The following is a 5,750-nucleotide window of genomic DNA, read 5'->3' as shown; positions in this document are numbered from 1 at the left end:
TGGTTCCAGGTCTTTGCTATTGTAAACAGTGCTGCAATGAACATTCGTGTGCATGTGTCCTCATAGTAGAACGATTTATAAGCCTTTGGATATATACCCAGTAATCGGATTGCTGGGTCAAATAGAAGAGGCTGACTCATTAATGATTTCATGTCCCTTTGTCACCATACAGGTGATTATGTGTCTACAAATGTTCATTACAAGTTGGGTTTTCTCAATTAAATTAATAGCCAATCGTAAATTTTTTTTTTTAGTTGAAGTTATATTATGAACTATCCTGGTATGTCTGTTAAGTTTATAGGTCTTTAGTATAACCAGGATGCCAGCTTTACACACTGAAATCCATGAAGTTGATATAAATTTGATATGTCAAAATTCTTTTGATAATAATTTCCATTGAAATTATTTTAATAATTTAGTTTTGGCAGTCATATAAACTATTTGGCTAACAATCTGGGAAAATTATATACAAATAGATTATAAATGAATGCATGTTGGAAAAATTCTTGAAGTGGGTATTTTGAGTCTTAATAGCAATTTTTATTGTATATGAGGGACTGATTTTTTTGGTAAAACATATGATACTAGAGAAAGAAAATATTTTACATGCACATACTTGGATTATACACAACCATTTAGTTACAGATTCATAGCAAATATAAAAACAAAAGGGCTATATTCTAAATGTGCACAGACTTGTTTGCCTCTATAAATTGAGTCAACATGCAAAATTTAGAAGACTTACACAGAAATATGGACTTCAGACTTGTCTTAAAAAATCAAATATGGTGTCCCCTGAGTTTCTATCAGTGTTGGCCTGCCATACACAGGATGCTCTTTTATAAAAGGCGTATATTCTCCAGTTTGCTCCTGTGCCCACATCAGTACTTTCCTTGCTCAGATAACCTTCCTTTGTCCTTGTAGGTATTTGAGTTTACAACTTTTATGCTGTAGTATATTTTGATAAAGATTTCAAGGCTTTTAAGTCAATGCATATTTGTTTATAATATATAGTCTATGGATTATATAAATCCCTCAGTTATGGAGTTGAATTTTAGAATTTAGTTTAAAACTCTTTTTCTTAATACCACAAATAATCATCTTCCCATATGAATACCCAGAATTTTTTTTAGGTTATCCATGATGCTAGTTGGATAGTTTATGAATATTGTAGACATTATATCTTTCTCCTCAGCAATTTTCCTTAAAAATGCAAGTGACTTACTGACTTTCATTCTGCTAGAAATAACCATATGGATCAGTATGAGAACTTTTATTGATAAGCCATTATATTTGTATGTGCTTTATATTTAGCCTAAAATAAAAAATAATTTAAAATAGCCATTTAAATGGAAACCAATAAAAATGAATTTAAAAAGTAGAGTTGCATTAGGGTCCCAGCATTACCATTACAATTGAGAATAAAATTTCCTACTGAGCTTTGGTTTTTTTATACTTATTTTTAAATTTTTTAACCCTCTCTCTCTTACACAGAACATACTGAGCTTTATAACAGTTAAGATAAAAATCTGTTCTCTTGTATTAAAAGAAACCCATGGACTATTTAATAATATGGAAAATATGTGCATTCTAAGCCAATCACTCTTAATTCAGAGCTCATTTCCTTAGTGACCCATTTGGAGCAGGAGTGCCTGACATTGGTATCTGGGATCCTAACATCATTGATAGAAGCGAATCAAGCAAGTTTGTACCACCCAGAAGAAACCTCCAACTATATCAGGAAGCTCTGGAAACTGTATCTCTGAGACTCTTAATTCCTTAAATGTTAATATTTGCCACAAAAGGTATTGTCAGATGGGTATTAGGTAAAGTTCAAGAGATTTCTTGACTATTGGATATAAAATACAGTTTTGTAATACTTCTCATATGCAGATTGTCATGGAGTCTTTCTTGGGGTACAGTAAGCAAATATTCTTTGGAATATAGAGATAATAATTTAGATCATTAATTTAGGTAAAAAAAGCGTTTGCTACTATGTTTTAGGTTTTGGGGGCTATAGAGGTAAAAGATACACGCCTTACCCTCAAGCTTTTGGTTTCAGTGGGAAACAATGACGTGATTACAATATACCATACCAAGTGTTGTGATCAAAGCAAGGATTCTTGGGACTGGTATGTTTGAAGGGAGTTTTGGTGATGATCACAGTTATGTGGGGAGGCAGAAGAGGGCTGTTTGCAAGACAGAGAGCAGCACATCAGAAAGCCCAGAGGAGTGAGAAGGAAGGGACTGGTTTTCATTTACTTCCTTCCTATATTGTATGTTGAAGTTCAAACATTTTAGAGAAGATTTTTAGTTCATTTGAGAAATTTGTAATTTTGTGAATCATTGTTTTTGCTGTTTCATAGAACAGAAACACACCACTTTTGTTTGCTATAATTTGCAAGAGACAGCAAATGGTGGAATTTTTAGTGAAAAACCAAGCAAATGTATGTGCTGTTGATAGGCTGAGACAGTACAGTAGTTCTTGTTTAAAATAAAAACCTTGAGTGTTCTAGAGTGGAGTCACTCAAGCCAGAAATATCAATAAGATTAACATAATTACTGGCATATAGTGAAAAATATCAACACAAATAATCAAGTAGAAAAGCAAATAATCTGGACTAAGCAACATAAAGAACATATAGTAGGATACATTTTCTCTTACAATATTGTTATTTGTAATCTGATGTTTTTGGTATTGTAATCTTATATTAGCTAAATATTTGTATTTTATTAATTTTTGAATTGTGAACTTACAGTTTATGACTACTAGTACTGTCATTATTTATTGTTTTCAGGCTGTAGATGGCTCTTATCTGAGTGCTAGCTGACATGAATTATAATATATCAGACTAGGAAAGCAATGGGAAAATCTTCATTTAAATCTTTGCCTGCTTTAGATAAATGACCTCAGCACAGTTTCTTGGCCATCAAGGGACTGTAAGTTAGCAACTTGTATTATGTCATACCCCAGTGGAACAAGAGACTTCCTTGTCCCTTCCTTTTAGCCTTGGTGATAATTTACAAGGATGAACACTTGAGCATCCAAGATGCTTATAGACATAAGCTAGTACATGTAAATGGTTATTATGTCTACATTGACAGGCAGAATATTAAATCGATAAAGTGTATCAAACTAGCTGTTTAGTAATGACTTTATTAAAGTTATTGAATGGAGTTATTTCTTTGTTATTTTAGAACAGCTCTCATGCTTCCTGTACATTACGGCCCATCAGGTATTGTCAGTATTTTACTTCAGCAAAATATTAATGTCTTTACTCAAGATATGTGTGTATGAGATGCATAGAATTATGCTATTTATTGTAGTTTGACAAGGTGTTTGTATTAAAAGGCCAGTTAATACTAAATTGATGTTTAAAATAGTTGCAACCATTGAATCTTATACATTAGGTGAGAGTTCATAGTTTGGTTCAGGTCATTTGAAATAGCAAGAGTTAGTCCATTTTTTAGCTAGAAATCAAGCAGAAGGCTAGATTAGTTAGAAATAGAATGCAAGATTCTTTCAGGACTTTTAAGACCTTTACGCCTAGGGATCTCAAAGTGGTTTATTTTATTCTAAGTGTAATCCCCATGCATCAGATGAAAATAGAGCCACATCTTTGACTTCTGTTTTCTTCATTTCTTTCTTTTTCTATTTTGTAGAGGCAAGGTCTCACTATGTTGCCTAGGCTGGTCTTGAACTCCTGAGCATAAGTAATCCTCCTGTCTCAGCCTCTGAAAGTGCTAGCCACCATGCCTGGCCTGACTTTTCTAATGAGTTATTGGGTCTTGAAATGTTCAATTAAACAGAAAATCTTGTATTGTCCCCTGGGGCTATCTCCTGTGTCTTCCTCCTTTGAATTTTCCAAGAAACTAAGATGTTTTCTAAGTCCAAGGAAGGCAATCTTTCTTTACAAGTCAGAAGGGGGAAAAATGGCTGTTCTAATTCTGTTGTTTGCATGGATTCACCTCCTGTGTTGATGCCATTGTAACTAGTCCTACAATCTGATAATGATTGACCTTTGCCACTAGGATGCATTTACTGATTCAGACCCCTCAGTTTTCATGGTGATTCATACATATAGTTCAAAGCTACAGTGTTTATTAGTTTATGTACTTATGCTCAGCCATTGTTCCCAGCACCCTTCTCTGGGATCCAGACCTCCTAGCTTTACCCACACAAATAGTAAGCAAATTCATGCTTCCCCTATACTAAAAACATTATTTGGAGCCCACATCTTAGGTAGACTTAGCCCAGACCTTCATGGTAAGTTACCCTTTGAGACCCCTGTTGCTGTTTTCTCTAACAAATTTTAGTTGAGATTGTTCCCACCAGTCAGAGATGTTCAAATAATGTTGCAGGAAGAGATGAGATTTCCCTTTCCCTTTTGCTATCAGATTTGTATCTTGAGGCTTTTTTTTTTATATCTTGTGCAGCAGCTCTGGTTAGATAGCAGAAGGTTCTATGTTATCTTTCCACAGAGCACTGGGAACCAACTTGCAGTTGGCCCTTCAAGTAATCCATTTCTACAATAATAAAGATCTCCCAGCTACTTGCATATCTACCTCAAGTTTTAAATATATTTTAAAGTTCAACCTCACAGGAAGCCATTTGATAAAATTCTCTGAATCTCAAGTAGGTGAGGTGGATTTAACAGAGCTAAGCTTCATCTATGACTCATGAGTATCCATGTATGAAACAGGGCTTTGTACTTGTTTCAGCAGCATATACTTTAATATTGGATCAATAGAGAGCAGATAAGCATAAGTGTGGCCGCTGCCTCAGGATGGCACACAAATTCATAAAGCATTCCATATTTTGCATTGCCACTGGAAGGTCATTTGACTATTTGTTGACCAGCTCCAAGGAAGCAGTGTGAGTCCAACTGCAACAGGAGATGCCTGATATTGAAATTGTGATTATCACTATAAAACTATTGATGTACAGTGATCTTTGAAAGGAGAACATAGCTGAGTAACATATGGGATGTTACATGCAAATATATTGTTAGTACATGTCTTGGAAATGGGAAAATGTCAACTTGCAATTCCTTCATAAACCTGAAAAACAATAAAAGCAGGGTTTTTTTCTTATATGTTAGTTGGAGAGGACCATGGAGATCCAGCATCCTGGCACAGATGTGCTGGCTCAGATTTGGAGGAGGTAGAGGAGTGGTGGTTGTCCAAGCGAGATTTTGACATCTGTTAATTTTCTGCTGTTGCTGTGATTGATGAGCTCAGTAATAGGGGACAATTATGTTATCTATTTTAATCGGATATTTATATATAGATTTAGTTACAAGTTTTGAATTGGCAAAAATGCCCTGAAATACAAGCCGTAATAAATACAACTAATAAACAAAATTAGCACTTAGCATTTTATGAAAACTGTAACATTTGAATATTAGAACCTATGGAAAAACACACATCAAGCTTCATTTGGGACTCTAAAATAGTTTCAGCAAGAAAGTTTAAGAATAAATAATTCCATTGCCGTACTATTTCTCTGAACCTTTAAGCATGTAATCTCATTACATCTTCCTAACAACCTGGTGAAGTAAGTTAGCAAAATCCTTATTTTTTAGAAGAAACCATGGAGCCTAAGAGTAGTAACTTGTTTGAACACAAATACCTATTGGTTACAGAGCAAGGACCTGTTCTGAGTGCGGGACACTTTGCGTGATGTCCAGCTGACTATAGTTAATATACTGAGCTGTGCTCCTTCCATTTATGAGTACTTCACTTTTTTC

General features: G+C 34.5%; 1 non-coding gene across 1 annotated transcript; it reads left to right on the top strand.

Annotated features, from left to right (window-relative positions):
* Window positions 1-4,713: 4,713 nt before the first annotated feature.
* Window positions 4,714-4,822, top strand: LOC120360733 (U6 spliceosomal RNA). The gene has a single exon (XR_005577161.1). It is a non-coding gene; the product is annotated as a U6 spliceosomal RNA (small nuclear RNA).
* The last annotated feature ends 928 nt before the right edge of the window (window positions 4,823-5,750 follow it).

Source organism: Saimiri boliviensis, chromosome 2 (assembly GCF_048565385.1).
Source record: "Saimiri boliviensis isolate mSaiBol1 chromosome 2, mSaiBol1.pri, whole genome shotgun sequence".
NCBI classification, from domain to species: Eukaryota; Metazoa; Chordata; class Mammalia; order Primates; family Cebidae; genus Saimiri; species Saimiri boliviensis.
The sequence above is the reverse complement of the archived record's forward strand: the minus strand, read 5'-3'. Positions and strand labels throughout refer to the sequence as shown.